Source organism: Kogia breviceps, chromosome 2 (genome assembly GCF_026419965.1).
Source record: "Kogia breviceps isolate mKogBre1 chromosome 2, mKogBre1 haplotype 1, whole genome shotgun sequence".
Taxonomy (NCBI): domain Eukaryota; kingdom Metazoa; phylum Chordata; class Mammalia; order Artiodactyla; family Physeteridae; genus Kogia; species Kogia breviceps.
In genome coordinates, this window is record NC_081311.1 from 189,075,987 (window position 1) to 189,095,159 (window position 19,173).

At 39.0% G+C, this 19,173-nt stretch overlaps 1 protein-coding gene and 1 pseudogene across 4 annotated transcripts in view; one reads left to right on the forward strand and one right to left on the reverse strand.

The window, feature by feature from the left end:
* Nucleotides 1-19,173, forward strand: part of NYAP2 (neuronal tyrosine-phosphorylated phosphoinositide-3-kinase adaptor 2) — a 423,148-nt gene that overhangs the window by 84,544 nt on the left and 319,431 nt on the right. The window lies entirely within an intron of this gene.
* Nucleotides 11,523-13,085, reverse strand: LOC136793663 (peptidyl-prolyl cis-trans isomerase G pseudogene; annotated as a pseudogene).

The following is a 19,173-nucleotide window of genomic DNA, read 5'->3' on the forward strand; positions in this document are numbered from 1 at the left end:
GCATATAAAAGTTGGGGGCAGTTTTGTTGTGCTTTTAAACTCTTTACTTATTTATATATGGTGACTGGTCTGCAAAAGAAAAATGCCTGAAAACAGGATGCTACCTGTTGGGGTGGTAGACCGTTGTTCATACCCAACTCATGCTGGCTCTTCTGCAGAGTTTCTTCTCTTCTTGGCCTTTGTTGCTATAATTATGTATCATATCAACTATGAAACTATTTAATGTTTTTTCCTCCTTCCCTATGGCAGCAGCGGTTTAAGGGAATTTTAAAGGAAAATGTAGCTTCTAATGATGGATAAATAAGTTATTTTAATGGACAGGTGCTGTGGATTTTCCTGAGCAGCTGGGGAAATGCACACATATACCCCTTCTTCATTCCCCCTTTACGCAGGGGCAGCAGAAACCCAAACCTTCCAGAATGTTATTTTACGTACTTGCTACTTCATCTACCACCACACCTGTTCTCTTTATTGCCACCCCCTCCTCCCCTAGAAGGTTCATCAGTCCTTTAAAACTCAAGTTCCCTCCTCCAGGTGTCTTAGCTGAAATCCCTCGGGTGGCTCTTTTCCCCAGCTGGCCCTACCTGAGCAAATGACTTAGCTAAACAAATGTGCAGTCTTGCTGCAAATTGGAAAAACAACAGGGTGAGAGAAATGGATGAAATGGTGCTTAGAGGAAGGAGGAAGCCTGTGGACTCATTATTTCAGGGATTCCATGGACTGTTCAGGACTTCTTCAGATAGCTGGTAAATATTTCATCTTTTTTATTGAGAAGAGACTGGCTTATGTTTTCCTTAAAAAATGTGCTGCTATAGTGCACCTGTGTGAATTTTCCATGTTGGTAATTTATATGCAGATATGTGTAATGTGAAAACTTTCATTTATTTTTAATTGTTTAAAAATTAAGTTAATCCACCATTATCCAACTTGCCTGCTCTGGTGTGAGCAGAGACTTTAAAAAGGAAAAGTGTTGGGCTTCCCTGGTGGCGCAGTGGTTGAGAGTCTGCCTGCCGATGCAGGGGACACGGGTTCGTCCCCTGGTCCGGGAGGATCCCACGTGCCGCGGAGCGGCTGGGCCCATGAGCCATGGCTGCTGAGCCTGCGCGTCCGGAGCCTGTGCTCCGCAACGGGAGAGGCCACAACAGTGAGAGGCCTGTGTACCGCAAAAAAAAAAAAAAAAGGAAAAGTGTTGGTTTTTATGCTTCACTCTGTTTTCCAGAACTGGGAAACAGTGGGTGAGAACACTGGTCAAAATGCTTCTTTTTATAATTATTGGTGATTTTGACAAGTTACCCATAGAAAGCGTATGAAATGTACACGTACACAGATACATACACAACATACACGCACTATTAAAATATTATTATGAGTAAAAGTATGCCTAGGAAGAATATTGCCTCTAAGAAAATATTCAACTTAGTGCTCAAAATAGTTGTTAAGGTTTTAAGTTTGACATGGAGAATGGAAATAATTTTAATAATGTTTGAGTCCCTCAAAGTATTATATGGAAATAATTTGATAACATAATTGTTAAATAAAGAAAAATATTATAGCCATTTCTCTGTTTCAGGCTCAGGAAAATAACCCTTTTGAAAGTGTACTTTAAGCCATTTTAAAAGCTATTGAGGAGCAAGCCCTTTTGCTTAAGGAATCAGATAAACAATAAATACATGTAGGGAATTTAAAGTTCAATTTTAAAATAAATATATTTTAAAATAAATGCAATTTTTAAAATCAAAGCACTCACATCTGCCATGATGTATTTTGGGACTGCAGTTTGCAGGGAAAATTTGAGTGTCTACATTGCTGTAGATCTAGAGAAAGGATGGTCCTCCAGCATGATTTTCTCCAGTTTAAAAATTCCAAAGGAGTAACAAGACTGCACTGGGAGCATAGCCCTTCACCAGGGCTTGGCCACTTGCTTCTGTGGCTTCAGGCTCGTTTCTTCATAATAAGCATTCTTACATCCATTTGCATCTAGTGTTATCATTTATCACTTAAAAAAAATCTCATTTAGCAGTCTCCATGACACTGTGAAGTAGGTAAGGCAAGTATTTTCTCTCTTTTAAAGATGAGAGCTTGAGGGTAAGAAATTAAATGATTTCCCAAAGACTAATTAGTTCAACTAACTTGTAATCTAAAGCACACTCATGTCTAGCATCTAGGTGTTATGATGTGACATCCTTTACTCTTTCTGCTGGACCCTAAGCCTCTTGCTTAATGTTGCATAGCTTCATGTTGAATTCCCTCAAAGAGTTATTGCTAAGGTTAATTCCTGCTTTAAAATGCTATTTGTGAATCTTAATGTTTGAACATGAGCTTGGGAATCAAACTTGGTGCACCTAGTCCAGGGGATCTCAAGGTGTGGTCCCCAACCATCAGAGCCTTAGCACCACCTGGGAGCTGGCAAGAAATGACAACTCTTGGGCCTCACCCCAGATCTATCCAATCAAAGACTCTAAGGGGAGGTCCCATTCATTGGAGTTTCAACAATCCTCCAGGGGATTTTGAGGCTCTCTGAATGAAGTTTAGGGTCACCACCCTGGCTTATTCAGACTCACGTTGATGCTTTCCACAGTGGCTCACTGACTCTCATAGCAGGTTAGTAATGTCTCTCCTGGTTTAGGTTTGTGCTTGCTTTGGCCCAGCAGCTTTTTAAGAAAAGATACTGGGGAGGAAAGCAGGGTGAGATGTCTCCAAGATTAAAGTACTCTATTTAGTTTCTGGCTTCACGATATTTTCCAAAGGACTGTTTAAAAGCAACAATGCAGTGGGGAGAAGTAGATGGTACGTGGGGTATTCGCTTGGCCAGGGAAAGCACCTAGAGTACATTTGGACATAGCTCCCTCTCATTGAATCCCACAGCCCTGCACTCAGGGCAATACTGGGAAGGAGAAGATGGATATTTTCCAAATTGCTGTAGTGAGGAAATGATGGGCTTAAGAGGACAGCAACACGTCATCACCTCGAAAAGTTTCAGAACTCTGAGATTATGTTATCTCAGCGGTGGCACAATTGCTGTCTTGGACTGGATTACTTTTTTGCTGTGGCAGCTGTCCTATGTACTGAAAATGTTTAACAGCAGCCCTGGCCTCTACTCACTAGATACCAGGAGCTAGCCCTGATGGCATGCCAGTCAAAAATGTCACCCGACATTGTTACTTGGGCCCTGGGGGGCAAAATGACCTCCACTTTGGTTGAGAACTAGTGCCCTTGGGCATCCCCTCCCTCACTTGCTCCATCTCACAGTGCCAACTTGGAGCAAAGTGCGTGCAACCCTGGCTGGAATAACCATCATCTCTGAGCCTTCCTTCGTTTGGCTATTATTTCAAGACCGATGTAAAAGAGGAGAACAAGGCTCTTGAGAAACTTTCTGGTTGTGCATGGAAAATAAATCAGAAGCGAGAGGTAGACAGTAAAGTCAAAAGGGTATTCACTGTCTTTAGGCTCCTGGTAACAGCCCACCTTGAAAGAATAGCCAAGGGTGGGAGCTAAGGAAGTAGGTGAGCTTGAAAAGAAAACTATTAGCGTTTCTGTAGGAAGTAAATGTTCCAGGCTTTGATGCTACAAAGAATTCTCTGAAGGCCTGTGCAAACAGCACAGTGTGTAAACAGACACAGGCACTGAGCCTTGCCTACTGCTGAGCTGGGCTTAAGGTATTAGGTAGACTCAGTCTCCACTTTCAAATGCCACAAATTTCCTCAATGGAGACGTTTGCTTCTCATGAATAACCTTTGGGTTTTTTTCCGGGCACTGCTCATGTAAACTCATTGTCCCCAGTCAAAGCAATCCTGGCTATTTTAAAATACAGAAGAAGGAACCCCAGCAGAGCCCACTTTGGAGGTGAGTTGCCTGGAGATGACACTCTCCTTCAGGCTCTGATATGGTATTTTCTCGCCCTCCCACCCTGTTCCTCTCTTCACCTGTACAGTGCAATCTCTCTGGCCCTTCCCCTTTGGGAAGATTATCTGACAACTCCTCCCTCATGTACATCTGAGTTCCAGCTGTTCCTCAGAATCCCTACATTTAAAAATTTTTCAATAGGAAGGGCCTTACTAGCGAAGGGAACGATAGCTAGCTGGGACCAGTTAGGTCCACACAGTTGGAACATTAGCCAGCAGTGTGGGAGAAGGATTGCCCTGGGGTCAGGATAAACGTGACCCAGCATTTCTGCAATCGCACAGAGACAAAAGCGTCAACTCCATCTGGTACCCAAGGCCAGCCTCTGACTTCTATCTCTTCTGTTTTCTATCCTTTTGGACACTTTCTGGGGGGATCAACTTCCCTTTCTCTCTGGGAAGGAGCATCTTGGCATATTCTCTGTTTTGCACTGGGAAATAATAGCCTTTGGCCTGGAAATGATGGGAGGGCACAAGGTACACGCTTGGGTCCCCTGAGAGGGGCTGGCCTCCAGGCTCTGGGAGAACCCTCACAGTTCCCTTCACCCTCTGTTTTAGACTAGATCTGCTTTCCTGCTTTCTCATAGGTACCTTTCAACTTGACAGAATACGATTTTTAAATTAGCTTTGATAGGCCAGTTTTATCCCACTCTTTAAGATAACCTACAGTATTTCTAGTGGTTCTGTTTATTTACAGGCATTCAGATAATTTGACAGTACTTTTTCCATCACTCTCACATAGACCTTACCCGTCCCCCCCCCCCCCCCGCACACTTACAGGAGCAACTGCATTGACAGCATTTTAAACAAAGCCTCTTTTTCTGTGTATGGTGGCACATCTGTTGGTAGCACTGGTAGAAGCTTGGCTGACATTCTCAGGGTGCTTGGTAGAAGAGGAAAGGAAAGGCCTCATTTGGGACTAGAAAAGAAAATGTGGACTCAGCATTCAAAAAGCTCTTTTTGTTCTCCTAAGAAGTTTCTTCTGACCTATACTGATTGACCATCATAGGGTTTAAATCAAAATATATGTATTTCCATTCCATAATCCTGCTGCTGCTTGGAGAAAGGAATGACAGAGAAGAATCTTCATTGTTCTCCCACAGAGCTTGTAGGAGAACAAACATCGTTGGCAGCATATGCTTAAGGAAGCCATAAGTGCCAGGAAAAGAATGATAATCCTTGACCTTTAAAAATATAATAAACCGATTTTGTGTATTTAAGGAAAAAAAAAAATCAGACTGCTCATTTTGTAAGCCAGTCATGGAAACTTAATGGAATTTTTATTTCATCTCTTTTATATGATTTTTATTTCCCAAACTTTCTGAGCAGGCAGGTTGCTTCTTTGTTATTCTCATAAACGACATTCTTTCGGGGTAGATTTTAGCCTGTTTCCGTGAGGCTCTACAGAGCCCAGGAGACAATTGTCACAAAATGAATTCCACTATGATGGTTGCGGAGTGTGAATTTGTCAGTAGTATTGAAACAAGAGCTTCCCTTAAAGAACCAGCTAGCTCAAAACCACACAGTAAATAGGGAAATGTGCCATCCCGGTAAGGAAATGAATGCTTTCCAGCATAGCTTTGCTAAAGAACCCAGGGAGAAGAGGGGTTCCAGCTTCACCTACAAAACTATTTACCTCTCAACTGAAATAAAAAGTTTCACTCAGCTGCACGCCCACTCCAAAGTCTGCATCATACTTACGTTTTTGTAGTTGTTTCCTCACAGACTACAAGTTCCCCTTTTGCTTTCAAACATGAGTTGTCCCATTTGCCCATAGCTGGTAATTAATCATAACATAAGACAATAGATTCCTGTTCTCCTTCCTTATTAAAAGTATAATACAAAATGTATTGCCCTTTTTTAGAGATGAAATAATTACCAATATTTACCATGTTATGAAATCCCCAGCTTTTATGGGGTCAAGCAGCCAGGGTCTGGGTGTGTAAGTGAGCAGGCTTTCCTCACCTCCAACGTACGGAAGTTGAACTCACAGAGTACAAGCCTTCTCCACCCGAGCTGCCCATTATGAGGCCCTGGGGAGCTTCTTAAATAGCAGTGCCTGGGACCTTGACCCAGACCACATAATAAATCTCTCTGGGGATGGATCCCAACACCAGTGTTTTTTAAAGCTCTCCAGGTGGATCCCATGTGCAACCAAGATTAGAAATCTCTAACTACAAGTCCATTCCCCAAAGGATGTTCATAGCTCTATGAGATTCCCAGAAGAACAGTTTGCGAAACACTGCAAAGTGTGAAAGCTTCTAGGATGGTCACAATACATATTCATATATTGTTCATCCTTTATGACCTGCAGTTAAGAAAATGACTGAACTATCTTTAACTTGGCTGTTTTTAATAACTTGACTATGAAACTCTTTTAACTCACATGTCACCCATTAGAGGAACTTCTATTTGTCAGAGCACTTCAGGAAGCACCAAATTCTAGGGACATAGGGCAGCGTCTAGCTCTGAAGTTCAATTTCCATTCTATCCTGTTCTGTTCTACATCATTCAACATGCGACGCTGTCCCAAAGGTATCCCTTTGATTACTTATAACATAAAACTCTTGTTCGACTCCCTTAGCAGCAAAAAGGGAGACCCATCAATATTATCCTTTGAAGAGAAATTTTCAAGGCACTTCCATGAGCAAAGCTTTGGAGCAGTGCTTTAGGATGCGTGTAGCTAAATGAAGGGGCAGATTAGTTTTGAGGAAGATTTGGGGATTTTCCTTGTAGATGCAAATACCTCTCCCTGACCTGCTTTGTAAATTACATTTTGCAAGTAGTACCTACTGTTGTGCAGTGAAGTCTCCTGGGTGACAGAAGTGTCAGGGAGACTGGGGAAAGCATAATGCTTGAGAGGATGAGGTAATCTCAAACCAGGATTACCAGTCCAGAGACCAAAAGGGGAGTTTATGCAGGGCTGACTCTGAGAGGAGCCCTAGGTGGTATGGGTGCTGATAAGACTGAGACAACTAATTATGTAATGTAAAATTTTGATAGACTTTTGTCTTTTTTTCAAATGTGGACTTGCCAAATTTGTCCTACACTTTGCTATTAGCCAAGCAACCTTGAATACGTCTGGGTACTTGTGTGATGAGTCATGTGACTAGCTCCTGTTAAGAGGGGTTGAGTCTCAGATTCACCCACCTGGACCATTACACTCTTGACTGCTTTTATGAGATTGCTTGTTTGGTTTGTTATTTAACCAGTACTTCTTGAAGGAGTTTGTGTTCCAAGTAATGTGCTAGTTGCTGCGGATAGAATGAGGATCAAGAGGGACAAAACTTAGGGTCTTCTGAATGCCATCTTGCCCATCAAATATCCCTTCCTAATGATGTCTGAAGAGTTCTTAACACAGGGCTTTAAAAGGGAAAAAGTTTAAATATAATTTCCACATTACAGAAGAAGTATGGTTTATTACCAGTAACATAAATATATAAGCAGTGAATAAACACATTCTATGAAATATAACACAAGAACTAAATTTCAATCAACTTGGTTTCTAGAGAGTTAGTGATAGTGAATCCCTTAGCTGGGTTGTGGTTAAAGGAAAGGTCCTATTGCTGGTTAAACCCATCTCTGCTTCCTTAGGTACCGTGGTCCTACCATTCTTTATTATGCACAAATCCCATCTTCTGTTGAACAATATCACCTCACTTGTCTGTGCTGAAATGTTTTCTTTCCTTCATTATGTATTTTAAATCAAAGAATTTAAGGGTCTGTAAATTTGCAATCTCTCAGCAACTTCTTGAAATTCATACTTAACTGTAGAATCTTCACCAAATGTAGTTCTATAGTTTTTACTACAAGTATTTGTCTTTGGAAAGGACTTAGTAAAATTTCCCCCTCCTCCAGCATGTGTGTTGCAAAGCTGTCTGCTATAGATGGCTTCTCCCCGGTGGGTTGGGCAGGGGTCTTTACTCTGAAGTTAGTGATGTTTCAAGCCATGAGAGAAACATGGCTTATAGCCCTGCTGACTTTTGTGGGAGACATTTCCAGATTGGGTATGACCTCAAGAAGGCTCATCTTCACTATAAAATTCATTGATTCTATGGCACTTCCTTTAATGCAATAAAAGATTTCCTAGTCTGTGAAAGCTCCTGACTTAACCCTTTACTTTTATTATGCATTGGCTGTACATTCTCAGGTAGTAAAATTTGGAAACCTATATCATGTCTGGCTATGGAGCAGGAGGTGATGGACAGAAATAATGGAGAGATCAGAAGGATGTGGGTGGGAAAAACCCTAATGAACCTTTTGGCCAAGCCAGTATTTTCAAGACTCTATACTTAGAATTTTTTTTTTCCTTTAAAAAATCCCCATGTTCCATGAGTCACAAGCCAGTGCACAAGTTCTGGGGATAGGCAGGCCTGGTTCAAAAGCACCTTAGTTTCAAGCCATAAGACCTTGGACAAGTTACTTAAGCTCCTTATTACCCATCTTTTCAGCTGTAAAACAGGGACAATAATCGTCCCTAATTCATAGGGCTGTTTGGAGATAATTCACATATAGGATACTGTCTTATACATAGATTATTATAATTTTATTATCACTATCATTATTGTTATGAGTAATTTAATCCATGCACTATGCAAACTCACTAAATGAAGTATCTGGGATCATTAATCCTCGGTTCAAACGTGGGCCATGTGACTCAGCAGAAGAGGAAGACTGTTGAAGTGGTACGTTTCATTTCAGAATTGACCTTACCAGTTAATTTACCAGTCAGGGTGTGTTCCTTCATTCATAAAGCAGGTATAATCATACTATACAGCGTATTCACAAGGACATTGTGACAAACATATCACTTGAGGAATAAATGTGTTTTGTATAAATGTAAAATACTCTGATAATTTAGATGTTATTTCCATGATGTGTCCTGTCAGTTTGGTGCAGAGTATAAAGTAAGGTCTGCTGAACTAGAACATTTTTATAAAAGCTTTTATGTTTTTTAAAAAGAGTATTTTAAATGCATTTTCAAAACACATATTGGTAAAGAGTGTTGTCATTATTCCCGGTCTCAGGAAGAAGATAGTTTGGTGCAGGGTCATGAACTGGGAGCTGCAGGGTGATATCTGCTCATTGTCGTGTTTATCGCACATGTACAGAAAGGCCAACTTAAAAATAATGAGGGATTTTACACAAAAGTATTTTTATACTTTCCCAATACAACTGGTAGTGTTGTTTTCTTGACAGCAGAATTGCAAGGAAACTCTTCTTCCTATCTCCATGGTTACCACCCTAATTTGGGTCACTGGGGGTCTCCCCTGGATTAGTGCAGTGTTCTTCCATTTGATCTCTCTTGCTCTGTTCTTACCCCCTCTCCCAATTCCCATTATTAATTCAGAACTTACTTCACATCATGTCACTATTTTTTTAAAAACAGCAAAAACTTTAACAATCAGTTTTATAGGGAGAAAGAAAGAGCCTTGATGGGTGACATTTGCTAATTTCCCCTGTGTAAATATTTCCACTGTGGCCGATTTCAAGCTACTGATGTGAAGCCACCTTGGAGTTGGGAAGATAAGTGCAGGAGAGGCTCTGTCAAGTTGGTGAGATCAGCTCCACAACTAGAAAACTCCCCAATGACTTCCCCAGCCAGTCAAAGTGAAATCCTTCCAATAACCACGAATAAATCCCTCATTTCCAGTTACCTTTTTAATCTCACTTCCAAGTCTACCCTCTTTTTGTTAATTTCACTATTTATTACTCACTTATTTAATTTGTAAAATGGGGATGCATTTGTAGGGACATATCACATGAAAAGTATGACAACATTCAGCACTCTATAAAAGGCAAATATTTTATAAATCCAAGATGGTGGGAACAATGGCAGTTCCATTAATATGAGGGAATATTAATAGAACTGACATTCATTGAGCCAGACAAATTACTCAATGACCGTGTCTCCCTGCAAAACTGGATGTGAACCAAAGTTTCTGTCACCAGATTTTCTGTGAATAGTCTCTAGATCTCTGTGCAAAAATGGGAAGTATTAGTTTGCTCGATTTGGGGGATGACTTCAAAAGGCAGAAATGACTCAGTTGCCGTGATGCATTTAGTCATATCAAATCCTGTCCGTTGTGTAGCTTCAGTCACTAGTACTTTACTTTGAAGTGACCATTTTGGCTGGATTCACATTTTTGTCTCAGCCATTCATTTCTGCTCCAGAGCCTGCTTGTGGCTTTTGAAGGAAGATATCAGAAATCAAGATATGAAATTTCACTCTTCCCAAGAAATTGGGTCCTACAGAGGGTAAAAGAGGTTTGAAAGAAATGATTTGCAAATAGGTCTTCCACATGTATCTGTCAAGGTATGATTTTGTTGTTTTTGTGTTTTATCTGAACTTGGGCATATTGTATAGGGGAATGCTATTTACTGTTTCTGTTACTGGTGCTTTGGGAATTGAGGTAGAGTGGGAAAAAAGGTGGAGTAGATTGATTTCTGCTCATAGAGCTTGTATACACAATGTAATCACATTTTTTACCTCCATCCTTATGGGAGGGTCTTGTTTGCCTGAATTTCACAAGAATGTTAGTTGTAAGACAAGAGAAAACTATGCAGCTTGTTTATACCTGTGTTTCTTATACCTTTATTGGTAAAAACTAATGATACCAATGCAAAACAATACATTAACTTTATCTAAACTCTTTAAATTTGGCTGGGAAAAGATTCAAGATACTTTATTTGCTTATCATGCAGAATTAATTTTTTTTTTTTTTTTTTTTTTTTGCCGTACACGGGCCTCTCACTGTTGTGGCCTCTCCCGTTGCGGAGCACAGGCTCCGGACGCGCAGGCTCAGCGGCCATGGCTCACGGGCCCAACCGCTCCGCAGCATGTGGGATCTTCCCGGACCGGGGCACGAACCCGTGTCCCCTGCATCGGCAGGCGGACTCTCAACCACTGCGCCACCAGGGAAGCCCCATATCATGCAGAATTAAATTAATAGTGCTCATGTAACTTCTTCATTGCATACAGTCTACACATGTGCTTCTTTTGATAATTTACAAGGACATGCTAATAGGTCAATTTTTCTGTCAAAATAGTTTTCTAAATGTTCAGGACTGTGCTAGGGCCTTTGGGAGCTAAAAACAAACATAAGAAACAGCACTGATTCTCTCTTCCCCACTTTAGGAACTTTTACTTTATTTGGCAACAAAAAAAATCAAAATTATTAAATGAATTGGAAAAAAAAAAACCTGTTCTGTTTGCACTTCTGAGGGCTTAGGAAGTAGACAAGTTTAGAGAAATCTGCTGTCAGTGAGGGTAAATTGAAGGGTGAATTGATGGTGTATTTTAAAGAATATGTAGAATTTGAAGAAATGAAAAGAATATCTTCTACAGAGAATGAATTATTCATTCATCCCCCACATTCCTCTTTCACATCTATCTTTCTCTTTCACTCTCTTTTCTTCCTGGCATTAGTCTTTTATTTTTTTTTCTCATTTCAAGTGTATTAAAACTTTTGCAGTACAAATTATCCAGGTTGCAGATTATCAAAAGATCGACTCAATAAAGTCCACATTGGAAAAAAAAAAAAAAAAAAAAAGGACAAACATAAACCCAAAACAATGAAAAGAAAACAACATAAAGGGAATTCATCAGCAAGTCTCTAAAACTTAAAATTTGAGACAGAATGGAAATAAGTTTATATAACTCACTCATCCACTTTTGTCTTCATCTGTTCCAGGGCTTGATTCATGATCAAATTTTTTTTATTTTTATCATGTGTGTGGTCATTTTCTTGACCCTTTGACTTTTGGTTTTCTTTTTCCACTGAGGATCTGGTCTTCTCATCCTCCTTAGTTTTCAAAGTGGAGAACTTTAATTTACTGTCCTGATTACTTTGTTTCATTTTTGAGAATGGACCTTGATCTCTAGCAGCATTTTTTTTCCCTGTTACTATTTGAAATACTATGATCACGATTTTTAGAGTACATTCTCTTCTCACCCTCAGAATTCTCTTTTCTGCATGAACTTTTACTTTCTTTGTTTCTGTATTTTTCTTTGTTTCTGCTTTGACTTTCTTCTCTCTCTGAGCTCCGTGAATCTCTCCTCCTTCTCCTCCGATCTTTACTTCTTGATTTTCCTGGCTTTGCTCTTCTCTCTTGGCTCTGTGACCTTCCTCTTCTCCTGAACTCCTGTTCTCTGTATCTATGATACCTCTTGCTTCTGCTGCGATCTCGGTCATGGCTTCTAGACTGCACTCTTCTGCTCCTGTCCCGACTTCTGCTTCGTTCCCTTGTTCTACTATTGTAACTGTGTTTGCCTTTAGTTACATCACGTTCTCTCCTCCTAGACTGTGCACATCTGTCCTTGTCCTTACTTTTATTATGATCATGCTCATTGCTTTTGGATTCTAACTGTTTAGACTTCTCTTTACTTCTACTCCTTTCCTGATCTTCTCCTTTAGAGTCAGACTTTTCTTTTTCTTTAACATTCTCAGGATCCCTTTCTTTACTCCTTGACCTCATCCTCTTTTCTTCTGTCTATTATGCTTTGTATTTCTTTCCTTACTCTTGAATTTCTCTTTGCTTTTACTCCTACTTTTCGATTTGGCCCTTTTCTTTACCTTGTTTTTCTATTTATCATCTTTTTCTGAATTTCTTCTGATGTCTCTCTATTTGCTGTTAGATTTATGGTCTTTAACTTTCTTTTCCTTTTCACTTTTTCTGTTTGGACTCTCAGAAACATGCCCATGATCAGTTTTTTTTTTTTTTTTTTCTCTTTTACTCTAACTGGGCTTCTTTGATTTTATCTTATTTCATTTAACTCACTCTGATCCCCTTTGATCCATCTTTCACCACTTGATACCCTCATTCTTTGAGCTCTCTGCATCTCCTGACTCCAATGTGGCGGAGTCTCACTATGTCTGAAATGATCCCTGGATCTGGCTCTAGAAGGAGTTCGATAACGCCTTGGTCCTCTTCCTTTAATTTTCCTGCCAGACCTAGTAACTAAAAGTCGCCTCTGGTATGAAGCAGGCCGGGAGTTAAGTAGATTACATTCTCTCTCTCTCTCTCTCTCTCTCTCCCCCTGTTCTTCCTTTCTTTTTCATCAGCTTTAGGAGGACTTTTTCTCCTTAGGAATCTACTTTCAGGTATTGGAGGGATTTCTTCTGGATGAACGGTAGACTGGGGTTGCACTTCAAGATTTTCAGCCTCACTTTCACAGTTCTTCATGACAACAAAACTAACGCCTCATTTAGATGGGCCTCTTGTTGTTTTGGGGCAAGTGATTTTTTTGGTCAAGAAGTTGTGAGAGAGATAGAAAACCAGAAAACAGATGCAGCTAGCAAACCATTTGCTGAGGTGCGGATACTCAGTTGTGGAGAGCTAATTCCCAAATCTAAAGCTAGGAAAGAAGAAAAGAAAAGGCAAAAATCCTCCTCCTCCTCTTCATCATCATCCAGTGACTCAGATAGTTCAAGCGATTCTCAGCCCTCTTCTGATTCTGAAAGTGCTTCTGAAGAGAAATCCAAAAAAAAAAAGAAAGAAGAAACATTGGAAAAATTCTCATAAACACAAGAAAGAAAAGAAGACGTGAAAGAAGAGCTGGCATTAGTCTTAATCACCTGGCTCTGCCTCTGGGGGAGATAAATATTTTGTTCTCTGTTGAAAGACTAGGACCTAGAACGCTACCTGGCACAGATAGGTCTTCAATAATTACACGTTTAATTAACAAATTAATTAAGTATTAATTAATCAGGGATCTGTGTTTTTGAGGGGGTTCATCAGCAAAGAATGGATATTGGGAAATATAGAAGCAGAAAATAAGTTTGAATGTGTATGGTATTGTCACATTAGAAAATATTTTAATATCACATACTATTTGGGATATTTGAGCAAGGGAGTGTTCCCTTCAATGGATCTTCAGTAGACTGACTTAGTAATGCTATGGCAGAACCATGAGAAGAGAAGGCTGCACACCAAATCTGGTGTGTTGCTTGAGGTCATCTGTGCATGTGATGAAGACAGCCTAGCCCGCTATTAACCAGAATTGACTGATCATGACCTCTGCATTTGACACTCCCCTGTTCATCACAGAAATACTACACTACAAAGACAAGGGTGTTGAGGGTGTTTGCCATGGAGTGATAATAATGACTGATCATAAAACATAAGCTGCATGCAGAAAGACGAGTTTTACAACAATTGAGGAGGAACACAGAAGAGATTGCAAGACCAATGGATAAGAGGTTGCAAAAAAGTGTCAAAGGTAACTTGAGATTAAGCAAACAGAGGTAGTGAGTCAAAAAGACAAGTGTCAGCAGTCAATGATACATATGCTTAATATTAAGGTAATGGAAGGAGTTAAGTTATTGGTAATCAAAATTGTATGTTCTGACTATGAGAGAGGTGGCTGAGATAGGAAGAAAAAAGGTATCTTTGAGAAGATTTCAAAAAAATTGAGTGGCCAGAGAATGTGTGTATATTTCACACTGTGTCTTACATATTCTTAAATTATCCTAAAACTTACCAACTTTTCATCCTCCATTTTTTTAAACTAAATGAGTTGCAATGTAAATCTCTTTTGGTGATTCCAATCTGGAATCCAAGGTTTTCAAATGCTTTAAAAAAACTGAAACAGATGTCCATAAATGACAGTTATAAATGGGGGTAAAAATCAACCTTTGCCAAGGAATCATTAAATTAATTGTCTTCCTTAAGTTGAACCATTCTTCAGTAAATAAGAAACTCCCTTTTCAGTAAGGCAGCCATGAAGTCACATTTCCCTGCTCCCCTAGAAGTGTGTAAGAAAGGTTTATTTTAATAGTGTAGATCTTAAATTCAAATGTGCTCTCCATTAAACGATAAACCCTGAGGGCTATGTATCTTTCACTACTGTGTAACACAGGCAACAAATAACAGATGATAAATATTATAATGAGGCCAACTAAGATACCACATCCATTATAACCGGGAAATTGTTTCTTTTTATTTTAAGATGCACTGTGAGCATTAAAACTGTTGCTAATCTGGTGGGATAATAGCTTCTAATTTGTTATGAATAAAGATGTGTGGGAGAGGATGAGGTTTGATAAAAGGCAAACTTTTAACACTGGACCCTGAAGCCCTTAAGGGCTGCACCTTAAAGTGAATAATCCAAGTGCATGCATTGACATGGTGTATTAGATTCAATCATTTTGTCTGAAGGAAACCAATCAGGGAAAGTGAGTTGTTCCCGAAAAGTCATCCGGGAAAAACAGAGCCAAGCTTCTGGCCTCTGCGTAGGCAGTCCATGGCATCTATATTTCAATCTTTTATATTATTACATTCGGGTGCATTAAGCAGATGTACAACCTGTTGTGTATAAAGACAGCACATTGGCCACTCCATTTAGGGTAACTAATGCATCTGTGAATGAGTGTTTAGTTCTTAAGCGGTATCTCTAGTGATTCACATTTACATGTCACTCTGATTATATGGGTGAGGGATGGAAGGTTAGATTTTGGAATTGCAGGCATTTATTTTTTAAATGGACTTCAGAAATGTCAAGGAGTGCAGTTCCCAGACTCACCAGTTTGCCAAGATAGTGTGTTCAATAGAAAAATAGTTTCTGTTGTTAAATAGGAAAAACACTTCATGAATATAACCTGACCTTGTTTTACGCTCATTTTAATGTCACAAATATCCTGAGGGATCGTTTGATAAAGTATTTCTACCCTAGTGATAGATGAATGAATCTATTTAGAAATGATTTCCCCAGAGGTCATATGATGATGCATGAGCAGAGCTAGAAACAGAATCTCCTAACTAGGGTGGAAAAAGCTTGTGTTCTCTGTGTGTGTGTGTGTGTGTGTGTGTGTGTGTGTGTGTGTGTCTGTCTGTCTGTCTGTCTGTCTATCTCTGTGAGATCTATACTGTCTCTTTCTGTGGATGTAAAGATTATAGATTTTTTCCACTTTACCAGTACTTCCTGGAAAAAAAAAAATGGCTTGACTACTTGTTCAATTGTAGATATTGAGGTCTGTCTTCTTTAGAGGTTGGGAATTTCTGGATGACATAATGTACTTATTCTCTGTATTTCATTTTACATCTTCACTTCCTTCCAAACCAAACTTCTATGATTTTTTTTTAAAATTCAGTCTTCCAGACTTATTTATTAAAGCAAAATTTCTAGACAGTTACAATCCTTTAATTTAATATATACCTAGAAATAATGAGTTAAAATAATTAACTATAGATTGCTTTTAATTATTGTATAAATTTACTTTAAATCCCTGAACACTGAAATGTTACTTTTTATGTGCAAAGAAGCATATCAAATGCTAAGGGAGATAAAGAAATGTACAAAATTTGATCCCCATCCTCAAAAATTCTAGAATCTCATGTTTGTGTATGATAGCTATAAGGCAGAAAGTGACAAATAATAAACAAGAAATTCAAGCTAGAGGAGAGAGAGTGTTGATAAAAGGTTCAGGGAGAACATGGCATTCAGTTTAGTTTCTGATGAACATGAAATTTATTTTTTTCAAGTGGAGGTATAGTTTGAAGAGGAAAAGACCCCAGGGAGCCAGAATTATGTGTGTGGGTGGAAAGGAGCTTGGGTCATACATACAAAGCCTGAATTGCCTTATGGAAAAAGTGGACTCTATTTTGGGTAATCCTGAAAGCTCTAAAGAAGAGAAATGAGGTAATCCTATTTCTTTTTTTAGGACTACTTCATCAGGTTAATGAATAGTGAATTTGAGATAGAGAATCCAACTAGGAATATCACTTAGTAGCCAAGACAAAAAGTTAATAAAAATCTTGTAGATAATTTGGAAAATATGAGACAGATGTGAGACCAAAGGAGAAGAGGAAGGATTTGTTGACCAGTGTGTACGTAGGAAGAATGTAGATGTCAAATTACTTGGGGGTTTCTGTTCTCTGTGACTGATAACATGAGGATGCGATTGAAGACAAAGTTTCAATAGAGGGAAGTGGGAGACGATGCTGAGTTAGTTTTGGAGCATATTGACCTTGAGTGTCAAAAGGACATCTATTCATCTTAATAGCATATTTCAAGTTTTTAGAAAGGGTGAAAGCCTTATGTTTAAGACAGAGCTGACACTAAAGCATTTTTATTCCAGTTCTCTGATTTTGCTTGGCAAATGATACCATATGTCTTCTAGAAGGTAAATGCATAGGTGGCTATGTACTTGGGAGCTTTACAGATGCAAGGATAAATCCTTTTTCTCGATATAAAATCATACCAGAAATAACTTTGTGTATACTAGTCCTTTTCTGCCAGTATTTTGGATAATACAGACTCTGCAAAATAGGATGCATATCTTGCAAGTTTTGCACACACAACAATAGCAGAAGCATTCAAAGGTGATGTCAGTATCTAATGTGGCATCATGGATAATGGTTGGGGCTGGGAAAGTCACAAGGTACCCAACTTCTCAAAAGAGAAAAATATATTGAAATGGTACTGAAGAGCATGGCATCTGCTGCTTTCTTGAATTGTTTAGTTCTTTCCTGAATTCAGGGCATTGCTTTGTATGTTATCACCACTAGGAAAATATGTTTACCTCCAGCACCCATTTCCAAAGTGCTTTCAGAATATAATTGCTCAAATAATTTTCTGTGAGTAAATTAACATTTTACATTATTTTATTAACTGTACATAATTATACCTGAAGAAAACTTTGACTTTCTGTAGTTCAATGGCTATCTCTAAAACACTTCCTTTGAACCAATCATCTTGGAGTCTTTGCTGATAATTTTGTGGGATTTTTTTTTTTTTTTTAGGAATGAAACCAACATTTTTTTTTTTTTTTTTTGCGGTAAACGGGCCTCTCACTGTTGTGGCCTCTCCCGTTGCGGAACACAGGCTCCGGATGCGCAGGCTCAGCGGCCATGGCTCACGGGCCCAGCCGCTCCACGGCACGTGGGATCTTCCCGGACCAGGGCACGAACCCGTGTCCCCTGCATCGGCAGGCGGATTCTCAACCACTGCGCCACCAGGGAAGCCCGAAACCAACATTTTTGAGACTTATTGAGCCTCTACTGTGTGCCAGGCTCTTTGCTAGTTGATTTTTTTAATAGAATATAAATATAGAGGATCTAGATCTAATATAATTGGGACTGATTAAACAAAATATTTAAAAATTGGAGCAATATTTTAAAAAGAAACACATAAGCACATATAAAACTCTTTAAAACTGTAAAGTTGTAAATATACACTGTTTACCAAATTTGGCAATAGTCTTTTATTTGTGTGTGTTTTCCCTAATTGGATTTCCATATAATCTTTATGCACAAAACATGTCCATTAGTTTTCACTTTTTAATTTGGTTTCAGTTTCCTTAAAGCTGAGCCCAAATTTAAAGACAAGCAAACAAACATAGTTCAGACTCCTTTTAGATTTAACAGATTTACCATAGTCTTACCATATCCAACCAGACCATATGTTTTTTTAGTAAACCTCCTTTATTGAGTATCTTCCAAACCACTGACATAGTTTTTCAACAGAGTTTTCAGAGAAATTCTCACTAAATTTTCAAACTCATGTTTCTTTGATTTATATACTATTTGATAATATAATTACAGCAACAAGTGCAATTGACATGAGCAGTTTTGAGAGCAAACTTAACTATCATCAACATACGATTCAGTTTTCTGAGCGTGAGTGAGCCTGCCTATCAACCATGGGCATTCAGAATGCCATGGCTGTTGATCAAAATGTTTTACAAATTTAAAGAAGAATTAGATCTAATCCAGGGATTTGTTAAATAAAAATTAGTTTAGAGGTTTCCTCTATGTTATCTTGGGCATCCAGATTGTCTATAAATGTATGATAGGTAGCTATTAGAAGGCTCCATTTTGTTTCAACAGTGAAAATAATTATTGTATACTTGAGTCACATAGTGTCCTGGAAGCTTTTCTTTCTAATGATAGTTTGAAAATGCCTAAGTCAAAGAGTTTTTAAAAAGATAGGCTCTGAAAATATCAAGCAGTTTTTCATGGATCATATCTTACCCTCCCTTCCATTATCTCTACTTACTTTCCACTTGCTGCAAATAATTCATGGTCTGTCCCTCAAGCAGCTCACAGACCAGAAGAGATCAACTCACTGATGACAACTGTAGAGTGCCATAGAGAAGGTGCTCTGATATGGAGAAGGACAGAGCCCTCTGACGACCCTGACAGCCAGAGGCCTGGGGGTCAACCTTGAAAAAGCCTAGCTGATAACAGAAACCTTTGTCAAGGAAGCCACATCCGAATTAGATCTTTAAACATGATTTAGCCAAAGGAAGAAGCTCAAGCAGACAGAGCAGCA